The sequence below is a fragment of the Myotis brandtii genome, unplaced genomic scaffold (genome assembly GCF_000412655.1).
Source record: "Myotis brandtii unplaced genomic scaffold, ASM41265v1 scaffold15, whole genome shotgun sequence".
NCBI lineage: Eukaryota > Metazoa > Chordata > Mammalia > Chiroptera > Vespertilionidae > Myotis > Myotis brandtii.
The window spans coordinates 272,886-285,143 of NW_005355410.1; the positions used below are offsets into that span (position 1 = coordinate 272,886).

At 44.9% G+C, this 12,258-nt stretch overlaps 1 long non-coding RNA gene across 1 annotated transcript; it reads left to right on the forward strand.

The window, feature by feature from the left end:
• Positions 1-1,263: 1,263 nt before the first annotated feature.
• Positions 1,264-3,358, forward strand: LOC106725257. The gene is made up of 3 exons (XR_001361129.1): positions 1,264-1,358; positions 1,630-1,687; positions 3,211-3,358. It is a non-coding gene; the product is annotated as an uncharacterized LOC106725257 (long non-coding RNA).
• Positions 3,359-12,258: the final 8,900 nt, after the last annotated feature.

A 12,258-nucleotide genomic window follows, 5' to 3' on the forward strand; every position in this document is an offset into this window, starting at 1 on the left:
CAACCTCCCCATCGACCCTGCCTTGAGTGTGACAGGGGGCGGTGCTTCAACCCCCCAATCGTCCCTACCTTGAGCGTGACTGAGGGTGGCATCGCAACCTCCCGATCTGCCCTGCTCTGTGCATGACAGGGGGCGGTGCCCCAACTCCCCAATCAGCCCTGCTCTGAGCCCGACCAGGGGCTGCACCTAGGGATTGGGCCTGCCCTCTGCCACCCAGGAGCAGGCCTAAGCCAGCAGGTCGTTATCTCCTGAGGGGTCCCAGACTGCGAGAGGGCACAGGCCGGGCTGAGGGACCCCCCCTCCCCCCACCGAGTGCACAAATTTTTGTGCACCGGGCTTCTAGTGATATAATAAAAGGCATAGGCATTATTTATTAATATTTAATTTATTGCCGGTAACATTATATCTTATGCCAACATAACAAATCTTTATATCTAACACAAACAAAAACATGTGTATATGAAATAAGGTGTCTTTGAACAGAAACAAACATAAAGCAAGGTTACATATTGATGGGCTGACAAAAAATATTTTGATCAGAAATTTTCAGGAACCCACCAGTAGGATTGAGAAATATTTCATATTTATAGTTTCCTACTTTATTAAAACTGTCATTTCTGTTGAGCTAATTCTTTTTTTTTTTTTTTTTTGGCACAGCTCAATGTCTTTATACCCTGGGTCTTGCAGTCCCTGTTAATTTGAATGCTCATATTGTTCAATTGTGTATATTGACCTTTATCTCAATATGAAAACATTGCAGATAAAAGAGAATTGACTGGACTGCCAGGTTCCATATGATATGAGAGCTGCCCTCTGCTCTAGCCCCATCTTGTCTTACACTCTCCTTCCTCTCTTCGCTCCATCAACAGGTCCATGGCCTGCTTTTTATATATTGACTCTGTCAAGGTCTTTCCTGACTAGCAGCCTTTGTATTTGCTAATCTCCAAGGACAACACTCTGTCCTTAGATCCTATCTGGCTGAGACCTTCTTATAATTCATTCTCAACAACTCCCCAGAGTATCTTCCTCAACAATCCAACCAAACACAGCTAACCTACCATGTCCTCTTCCCCAAGCAAATTTTTTGTCATATCACCCAGTTTCACTTTCCTCTCTTGATTCAGCACAATCTAAAATGATACCGCTCACTCATTTGTCAATCTATTTTTGTTGTAGCCCAACCGTATGTTATTGCAGTTTGAAGAATGCCAAGCCCCAGTTCTGTTGCTGATATGGAATTGTTACTGGTGAGACCATGAGACCTCAGTTCCTGTCTTCTTGAAAGGAAGATTTCAGTCAAGAGACAAAGTGCAGCAAAGCAAGAATTTATTGGCTGCAGCAAAAACACACTTAGGAAGGTGAAACAAGGAAGGGCATAGGAGAAGCAACAGGAGAGCCTAGGCTGGGTTGCTTTGGCTCACTGGGAAGTCAGAGAAAAGGGAGCTTTGGAGACAAGTTCAGGGGCTTAGCTCAGGAAAAGCTGCCACTTCCCATTGCTACCTTGGTTGCAAGTCTCATAGGGTCCTTAGAGGAAAGAAGGGTGGGGGAGGGAATGGCATGTGTGTACTTCCTGGAGGGAGAATGTGGTCTGGGTCCTTTGCATTGAGGGTATTTATCCCTTTCTTGCAGGTAGGAATATTAGGGGAAGTTTCAGGAGAGGGTCTCAATAGAATAATCAGCTTTCCAGGTATGTCCTTTCAGGGTTGTGGTCTCGACACCAATTGGTTAGAGCCAGGGCAGGGGGTCAGTAAATGCAGCTGGTCCCGAGGCAGCCAAGGCATCACTTGTCTGGTTTTGCTGATTTTTTGGGCCTGGAACTAAAATACAACTAAGGCCTAGATATTATTCCTAGGAAGGAAAGGTCAAGGGGTCTAAACTGCATGACCAGCTATATGAAAGGTCAGGGGTGCCAAACCACATGACCAGTGTGATATGCTAAGGGAGGAAAGGTTACCCTGGGGGTAAGGTACTTGTTTTCCAAGTTTTGCCCCTTGCTAGGCACCCAGGGTTCTGCCCTGGTGACCTTCTGTAAAAGACAGAAAAGTCTTAACTAAACCCTAGCAGGAAAATAACTTGTCAAAATCTCAGCAGGAGCAATTTTTAATTTATTAGAACTCTGAATATTACATGCTTGAGTTACCTCTGAAACAAAACTCCATGCATGAATCCTATCTAATAAAAGACAAATAGGGTAATTAACCATACCTCCGCTATGCTTCCCATTGGCTAATCAGCGCCGTATGCAAATTAACCGCCATCCAAGATGGCAGCTAATTTGCATACTGCAGGCAGGGCTGGCCAGCGCCAGATGCCATCTGGGCCTGGTGTGGCCCTGGGCGGTCAGGCTTAGGCGGCGCGGATCGCGTCACCTAAGCCCCACCCCAGCTGGGACCCCTGTGTGCCGCCTAAGCCCTCGCCGCCTAAGCCCCGCCCCCAGCCGGGACCCCTGTGTGCTGCCTAAGCCCCGTGCACCTAAGCCCCGCCCCCAGCTGGGACCCCCATGTGCCGCCTAAGCCCCGTGCCGCCTAAGCCCCACCCCCATCCGGGACCCCATGGCGATCCGAGAACAGGAAATCGCAGCCCGCAGGCAGCACCCAGGAGGGCCTGCTCCTGGGTCACCATGGCGATCCCATGGCAGGAACGTGCGGAGGGCAGGCCGCCCCCAGGTGGGCCTGCTCCTGGGTCACCATGACGATCCCAGAGCAGGAAAGCGCGGCCTACAGGCAGCACACCACCCTGGCCACAGCTCAAGGGAGAGAACAACATGCAGTGGAGGCCAGGAGCCTGAGAGAGCAACACAGAGGGGCACCTGCTCCAAGCCTCCCCGGTGTGGCTGGGGGCAGGCCCCCAGCAGACGCAGACAGACGCAGACAGACACACACAGACACACACACACACACACACACACATACACACACACACACACACACACACACACAAAACGCCTGCTCTGAGCCTCCAATGCGGCTGGGGGTAGGCCCCCAGCGGGGACACACACACACACACACACAGGATGCCTGCTCTGAGTCTCTGCTGTCAGACTGTAGCCGTCAGTAGGACATCCACTGAGGGCTCCCGGACTGTGAGAGGGGCAGGCTGGGCTGAGGGAACCCCACCCCACAGTGCACGAATTTTGTGCACCGGGCCTCTAGTAAATAAATAAATGCAAGAGAAACAAACCAGATGTTTTTGTAATCTGTTTTCTCACAGGACCCAGCTAACAGAGGTGAGAAGATGACTGTTACCCCTTTTTCCTGATAAATCAACCCAGCAACTTGGCAATGACAAGAGAACGTTCAACAGCAAGTGATGTAATCATCTGATCAGACTCAGAGTTTGCAAAAGCTTCTGTTCTCATGCCCAGGTTTATTGATTTCTATGTTGCACTATCATACCCCCCTGGAAATTGCTTTGTGAATTATTTATATGTTGGATTGGGAATCAACAGTTTTTGGGTCAGGATGGCTGAGTAATGACTGAGGGTCAGCAGGCTGCCAGGGCCTCTCTTTCTCTGTGTGCAGTGGGTACAGCTTAATCAGGGTGCCATGGTGAGTCCAGTACCCTGTCTCTCCATGGGGCAATGGGATAGTGAGTAAAAGGCACAGAGGAAAAGACCAGACTGTCCTACTGCTAATCACCATTGTGCCGGAGTTTTTCCCCTGACTTTCCTACCTCTGCATATTCATGTACAGTCTCCCAGTTAAATGTCACAATGTGTGAATAACTTGTCATCACCACCTTTCTCATCTGGCCATTATGTTTCCTCCACAGTCACCTCTCCTCCTTTCTGAATACACTTTTATAATAGCCTCCCTTGGCGATGCTGCAATAAAGAAGGCCAAGAGGTAATTGTTGCCACCCAAATAGTTATTTTTTATACCAAATTAAGCTAGAAATGGGAGTGAAGGTATTGATAAGTGACTATGTTGAAAGGTGGTGTAGGAGAAGAAGAATGAAATAGCAGGAAGAAATGGAGCTGAAAGCAGCATGTTGGTTCAGTTCAGTTCAGCAAATAAATTACGGAGTCCCAGGACATGCAGACTTGGCTAAGTTTTAGAAATTAAATAGTGGAAAAGAAGTTGGAAAGTGTGATGGTATAATGGGGATGGCAGACACATTAACAGATTTTTTTAAATGCGGTAAGTAAAAAGAGATATATTCATTTGGGATGGTACGGGGCATAGAATTACAAACCAGGAGTTTAGAGAAGGTGCTTTGGTGGGGCACAGTGCCTGAACTAAATCTTAAAGGATGAATAAGAGAGTAAAAATGAGATAGGGTTTCAGGCAAAGCGAATGACATAGGAAAAGGCATGAAGTGAAGGAATCAGGTTATGTAGGAAGCTGGGTCATAAGGCAAAAAACTTTTGTGCTCAGAATTGCAGAATAATCATAATCATGATAAAATGTATATTTTGTAATAATACATAGTTAACATTACCTCACCTATTCCTGTGATAGGCCTGTGAGCAATGAATACTTTATTCATAATTTACACAGAAGATTGGGGCTCAAAGAAATTAATTCAGCAAGGAAGACCCAGACCCAGCAGAATCTCCTGGTTCCATCTCCAGAGCCCTCTCATATTCATTACTTTTGCTTCTTTTTTATTATTTTTTTTATTGCTAAAAGTATTACAAAGGGTATTGTATATGTGTCCTTTTTTTTCCCCTGCCCTTGACAGTCCCCTGGCCTCCCCTACCCCCCAGTGTCTTATGTCCATTGGTTATGCTTATATGCATGCATACAAGTCCTTCGGTTGATCTCCTACCCCCCTCCCTCCTGCCCCCCCAATACTTTTGCTTCTTAACAGAATATTAAAACATTCAAGAGAAAAGGAAAATTGGGGTACCATATAATCTAGTGACTTCCAAAGTTTGAGCATGAGTGGTAAAAAATTAATTTTTAATTTCAATCTAGTCTCTGCCAAAAATATATATAAACAAAAGCATCACAAAACAATACTTAGTATATGTGAGTTTTTCTGATATTTTCTATTATATTCTGTTTAGTTTAATTTAAATACAAAAAGCTGGTAACAAACATTAAGTTAATTTCACTACCACTAGACATTTGAGAAACCAGTAATATTCTCAACTAATTAGTTTAGAGAGAATGAAACTGAGCCTCTAAGGAAGGAAAGGGCTAGCTGAAGATCACCTGTGAGGTATCTAGATGTTGAAAAGACCAAAAGACATGTCACACAGGTTACAAAGTAAGGTAGTGGTCCATCCTGGCACAGGCTAGCATTAATTGATCTTTTCCCCACGTGTGGTCAAATTAGTAGGCTCTTCCCAATTTCCTTCTCCTCAGAACCTTTATTTCTTCAAAGCTACACACTGTGAATAGCTGGGAGAACCTGATAAGATATCTAAGGAACTCTGTGTTGATTTAAGGAATCCAACAATGTTCTCAGGATTTCTGTTTTAGAATTTCATCAAAATAACTCTAGATTTGTTAGTATTGCTTTGATTCAATTGGTTTTGAGGTTGATTCTTTCTTGTTTCTGCAAAGCCAGAAAAATCTCTTTGATGCAGAAAATTGTAACTGCTTATACTAATGGAAAAGGTCACTCGCTTCTTACTAGCTTTTATTAACTTAGGAAGGGCAGACAAATTTTATGAATAATAAATCTACCAAATTGACAGATGATGTACCATGGAATTTTAATGCATATAATATTATAGGGTGCATATTTTCATGTTGAAATCCTGTTATTTAATTATATCTAATTACTTGCCCTTCTTATGGCAATTCCCCAATAATTTAATTGTCAAGTATATATCTACAGTGGAAAATAAAAGTTTATACCAGGGCCTGATCATTTATTATTAAACCTGGAACCTGAGTGACAATATAAAGGTTCAGGGGGTTAGTAAAAAAAGCAAAACAAACAAACAAACAAAAACAACAATACACACACACACACAAAGAAAAACTGAAAAGAAAAAAACAGAATGGATTTTACAATGGGAATCTACTTAAAGTAGAACTTAGAGTATTCAGGAACACAATTCAGTATATGGTTTAATGACATCTCTCTACAGAAAATCAACCTTTTTAAAAATTATTCAATCCTCACCTGAGGATATGTATATTGATTTTTAGAAAGAGAGAGAGAGAGAGAGAGAGAGAGAGAGAAACGTTGATGTGAGAAACACTGATTGTTTGTCTCCTTCACGCGACTGAATCCACAATCTAGGTATGTGCCCTGACTAGGAATCAAACTCACAACCTTTTGGTGTATGAGATGATGCTCCAACCAACTAAGCTACCTAACCATGGCCAGAGAATCAATCTTGAGAGAAAAGCCTTGGCATTCCTCCAAAGCAAGAGAAATGTATGTGACAACATTAAGAGATTCCAGAAAACAGATAAATGTTTTAAGCGTATGACATGAATTAAGCACAATCCTGCTTGCTTTTTACACCTTTTTCCCCCCTGAGAGTCACTTAGATAATCTAGGCAATGATTGATTACCATTATTTGGTGTTACTTCTCAAATAAGATAAACCTCCAGAAAATTTGAGTCCTTAAGTGTGTCACTTGAATAAGTAGTGAATTTTGTGGTTTATTTCCTCAACCCAAGAAATGACTTTATCACCCTTAAAACAAAAGCCAGGGAATCCTTCTTGAAAACATCTTGTGAAGCAGTCAAAAGGTATTTTCATCTGGGTTCTGGTCCTGGCTCAATGTTAGTGATCACTGTGGCCTTGAATACATCACTTCCCCTCCTGGAACTCCAGTTTCCTCATCTGTAAAGTCAGAGAGCCAAACCAGATAATCTCATGTTCCTTCCAGCTATGACTTTAGGGCTCTTCATCTATTTTGACTTAAATTTTTTGACCTCTTCTTCTGAAAGCACTAGCTACAAAGTTAAGTTTTCCTTCTAAGTGTTTGTTGGCCTTTCCAAGGGGAAATTTACTTCTCAGATTGCCAAAAGCTCCAGCAGTTCTTTGGTTTCTCTGATTCAGCCTTCTTTGGTTTCTCTGAGATAAACTGGCTTTAATAAAACATTCTCTGTCAAAGGCTTTGAGACAGACCCCTGGGTTTCCAAGGACTTATTCTCTGGGATCTTCTGGAATCTTCAAACTCTCTGGTAGACAAATTGTAACTCTACTGGTTTCTCTATCAAATTTGCTTGACTCAACCCAGTTTGTTTTTCAAACTTTTTAAATTTCCTTTACTTCCCACCTAGGCTTCACCTTTTTATCATTAGTTAGCTTTTCTAGTTAGTTTTTAGTTGTTAATTAGTTAGAACGATGCCTCCATATTACAGGCTTCCATTAAGCCTAGTGCAATGCCTCCCCCACGGAGGGAGACATCAATGTTGCTGGCCAACATTTCTGTCAAAGGAAATGTTATGCTGACAAGAATTTTAATGTAAATAAATAAATGCATAGATATATAAGAACAAAATTTATAAGTTATCAATTTTAAAAGAAAAATTGAGTGAAGGAAAGCCTTTATTTTATTAATGGTAGAACTCGGTAGTATTGAAAAGACAAAAACAAAATAAATTCTGATAATTTGGTAGGGACTTTTATGATGCTATAATGAATACACACAAATACATATACAAACATATATATCTATCTTTATATATATATACTTATGTATTTATATGTGTATATATATATGCATGCATATATAATCTGTATATATGTATTACACACATATACTTTTGTTTTCCATATAAAATATGAAACAGTTTTACCATTGATTTTCTTCTGTGGAATTTTCATCAATTTTCTAAGAGGGAAAATCCAAATTTACAGACATGATATTGTTTTGGCAGACTGATTTGATGCACTTTAAATTGTGCTTTTCCTGCCTCTAGTTTTCCCTGCTTGTTCATTTCACTTGCCTCAAAAATTTTGGCTCCCTAAAGGGAAGCAAAGAAGAAGTGTGCCTTTAACAACAGCAAGGCTAGGAGAAAAGGGTCTTCTTCAGGTCTGGAAAAGACACAAACTTCTGTGGGTTCCCTAAGAAGAAGGGTTTCCTACTCTCTGAAAATTTCCCCTCTGGGGAAAGGGCAAAACTAAAAAATTCATGTTACTATAATTCACCTCCAGGTTCCAGCCTTATCAGAGCATCTTGAAGACCTGAGCATAGCACAGAAACTAGAGTGGTACAACAGGAAGAGTCCATGTGGCCCAGAGAGTTTGGTGCCCAGTGTGGACTGATGCCTTTACTAGAGGAACTTCCCAGTGCTTGGGTCATATAATTTCTTGGCACTCTGTGCCTTCCATCCCAGGGGCAGCAGACCCAAGAATGATGGTTTTGAATTTTCTACCAGTGAAGAAGTGAAGAGGAAATAGGCATACTTTAAAGACAATAGATACATGCAGTGCTTCTTGCTCACTTGGATTTGTGAATGCCAACTTGTTGCTGCTATTTTATTTGTTTTTAATCCTCACCTGAGTATATGTTTTTATTGATGTTAGAGAGAGAGGAAGAGAAATAGAGAGAAACATCAATGTGAGAGGGAAACATTGATTGGTTGCCTCCCATGTGGGGATTAAACCTGTAATCTGGGTATGAGCCACACTGGCCAGGGCTCTGCTATTTTATATATTCAAAATGTGCTATGGAAAAGTGTTAGTATTATCTTCAAATGTCCAGTTTAGAGAAATAACACTACGTTAGCATTATTTATAAGTTATGCTAGGTCATTGTTTTAGAGAAGAGATAGGAATGTAGGGTAAGAAGATATTTTATTTCTTATGAGTATTCTATATAAACGCAAGGATTTCATAATAAAATTTGAGTAAACTTTATTTTTGTTATTTGTATAACATATTACAATATTACTAACAAAGCAGCTACTATAAAGCCACATTAGAAAACCATTGTCTTAGGATTCTCAGTCACCAATTATTGGATTTTGCAGTATTAGGTAATTCACAGCAGGACTGTCTTGAGAGAATGTTCACTTTGCATATGTCAGCCAAGGGGAAAAACAAAACAAATCAACCCTGCTTGTGAGTGAGTGAGTGAGTGATATACAGCTAAAAGGCTGATGGCGTACCTCTAATGAGCCAAGAGCTCTGTGTCCAGCTCCATCCTAGCTCCCTAATCCTTTGTTTTAGCCACACTGAAGACTCCTTTGAGGTCTTCAGAAATTAATTCAATTGTTCATGGATTATAGGGATTGGTTTATAGACATATGTATTCTCAGCATTATGAGCTTCTCTTCTCAATGGAGAAACTTTGAATGGGTCCAGGCCCATGTTCTTTCTAAACTTCAAAGGCTGAATGACCAGCATGAGGCAAATTTTGTCTGGCATAGACTGTTTCTGGCAAATGGTGCTGTGGCCTCCATTCCCAGAAAATGTTCAGGATTGAGTTTAAGTGAGCAACAGGCATTTTCTCATTAGATGGAAACATGTTTCAGAAGATGCAATAGGTAGTGTGGTAGAATCTTGGGTTCTGGTTCCCGCTCTGGACCCACCCATACCCCATTTGACCTACACTCAATAGCTGTGCTACCTTGGTGAGGTCCCAAACCTCAATTTTTTCCTCTATAAAATAAAGTGAGCAGAATGAATACTCATTAAGATTAGTTCCAGATCAAAATTTTTGATTTTGAGGGAATTTTTAAAATTGAGGTCTTATCTATATATATAAAAGCCCAAGTGACTATTATGACTGAATGACAGGAACGACTGGTCGACCAGTCACTATGATGCACACTGACCACCAGGGGAGATACGCTCAATGCAGGAGCATCCCCCTAGTGGTCAGTGTGCTCCTACAGCCAACTTCCCACGACCCCATCCCCTTGCCCCCCTCCCCCATAGGCCCTGATCAGGGGGCCAGCCGGCGAATGTCCCGGGGTCCCTCCCTCTGGCTGGCCAGCCCCCTTGATAGGCCTTGATAGCCAGCCAGGCCAAGGGTCCCCACCCATGCATGAATTCATGCACTGAGCCTCTAGTTAACATATAACATTTTATTAATAACATATACTATATTAAAATATAACATAAGTATATAACATTATATTAACATGTTAGTTCAAGTGTACAACATATTGATTTTATATGTGTACTGGTATATATTGAAAAATGATCAACACAATAAGTCTAACTAACATCTGAGCTGACAAATAGTTACATTTTATTTTCTTGTGATGATAACTTTTAAGATGCTACCAACTTTCAAATATGCAATCCTATCTAATAAAAGAGAAACATGGTAATTAGCCGTACCTCCGCTACCCTTCCCATTGGCTAATCAGGGTGATATGCAAATTAACTGCCAGCCAAGATGGCAGCCGGCAGCCAGGCAGCTGACGCGAACAGGGAGGCTTGCTTGCTTCAGTGACGGAGAAAGCCAAGCTCCCCCGCCTGCTCTGCCGGCCTCTGAGCTGCAACTCTAAGAAACATTGTAACAAATATAGAAGCTAAACCAAACCCCAGAAACCTGCTTTCAGCAGCCGAGGCCTCAGAGCTAAAGCTCGCCCAGAAAAAAAAAAAAGAAAAAAAGGAGGGGTTGGGAGCTTCAGTCCCCCGCCAGCCTGAAAACAGCCCTCAGCCCCTCACCCAGGCTGGCCAGGCACCCAAGCGGGACCCCCACCCTGATCCAGAACCCCCTTCAGGGCAAACCAGCCGGCCCCCACCCGTGCACCAGGCCTCTATCCTATATAGTAAAAGGGTAATATGCCTCCCAGCACCGGGATCAGCAGAGCAGCGAGGCCTCCTGGCACCGGGATCAGCAGAGCAGCGAGGCCTCCTGGCACCGGGATCAGCAGAGCAGCGAGGCCTCCTGGCACCGGGATCAGCAGAGCAGCGAGGCCTCCTGGCACCGGGATCAGCAGAGCAGCGAGGCCTCCTGGCACCGGGATCAGCAGAGCAGCGAGGCCTCCTGGCACCGGGATCAGCAGAGCAGCGAGGCCTCCTGGCACCGGGATCAGCAGAGCAGCGAGGCCTCCTGGCACCGGGATCAGCAGAGCAGCGAGGCCTCCTGGCACCGGGATCAGCAGAGCAGCGAGGCCTCCTGGCACCGGGATCAGCAGAGCAGCGAGGCCTCCTGGCACCGGGATCAGCAGAGCAGCGAGGCCTCCTGGCACCGGGATCAGCAGAGCAGCGAGGCCTCCTGGCACCGGGATCAGCAGAGCAGCGAGGCCTCCTGGCACCGGGATCAGCAGAGCAGCGAGGCCTCCTGGCACCGGGATCAGCAGAGCAGCGAGGCCTCCTGGCACCGGGATCAGCAGAGCAGCGAGGCCTCCTGGCACCGGGATCAGCAGAGCAGCGAGGCCTCCTGGCACCGGGATCAGCAGAGCAGCGAGGCCTCCTGGCACCGGGATCAGCAGAGCAGCGAGGCCTCCTGGCACCGGGATCAGCAGAGCAGCGAGGCCTCCTGGCACCGGGATCAGCAGAGCAGCGAGGCCTCCTGGCACCGGGATCAGCAGAGCAGCGAGGCCTCCTGGCACCGGGATCAGCAGAGCAGCGAGGCCTCCTGGCACCGGGATCAGCAGAGCAGCGAGGCCTCCTGGCACCGGGATCAGCAGAGCAGCGAGGCCTCCTGGCACCGGGATCAGCAGAGCAGCGAGGCCTCCTGGCACCGGGATCAGCAGAGCAGCGAGGCCTCCTGGCACCGGGATCAGCATGACAGGGGGCAGCGCCCCAACCCCCTGATCGGCCCTGCTCTGTGTGTGACAGGGGGCGGTGCCCCAACCCCCCAATTGGCTGTACCCTGAGCAAGACTAGGGGTGGCATCACAACCTCCCGATCCCGCCCTGCTCTGTGTATGACAGGGGGCGGCGCCCCAACTCCCCAATCGGCCCTGCTCTGAGCCCGACCAGGGGCTGCACCTAGGGTTTGGGCCTGCCCTCTGCCACCCGGGTGCAGGCCTAAGCCAGCAGGTCATTATCTCCTGAGGGGTCCCAGACTGCGAGAGGGCAAAGGACGGGCTGAGGGACCCCCTCTCCCCCCCGAGTGCACAAATTTTTGTGTACCGGGCCTCTAGTAGGGTATTATTAGCTATAGTTGTCATGCTGTACGTTATATCTCCAGGACTTATTTATTCTATAACTGGAAATTTATAGCTTTTGAGCACCTTCACCCATTTTACCCATGCTTCCCCCCCCCCCACTCTGTATCTATGAGTTTGTTTGTTTTTTATTCACTATTGGGAACTCCTACTTACTAAATCATTTTTTAAAATTAAATCTTTATTGTTCAGATTATTACAGTTATTCCTCTTTTTCTCCCCATAGCACCCCTCCACCTGGTTCCCACCCCACCCTCTGCCCTTA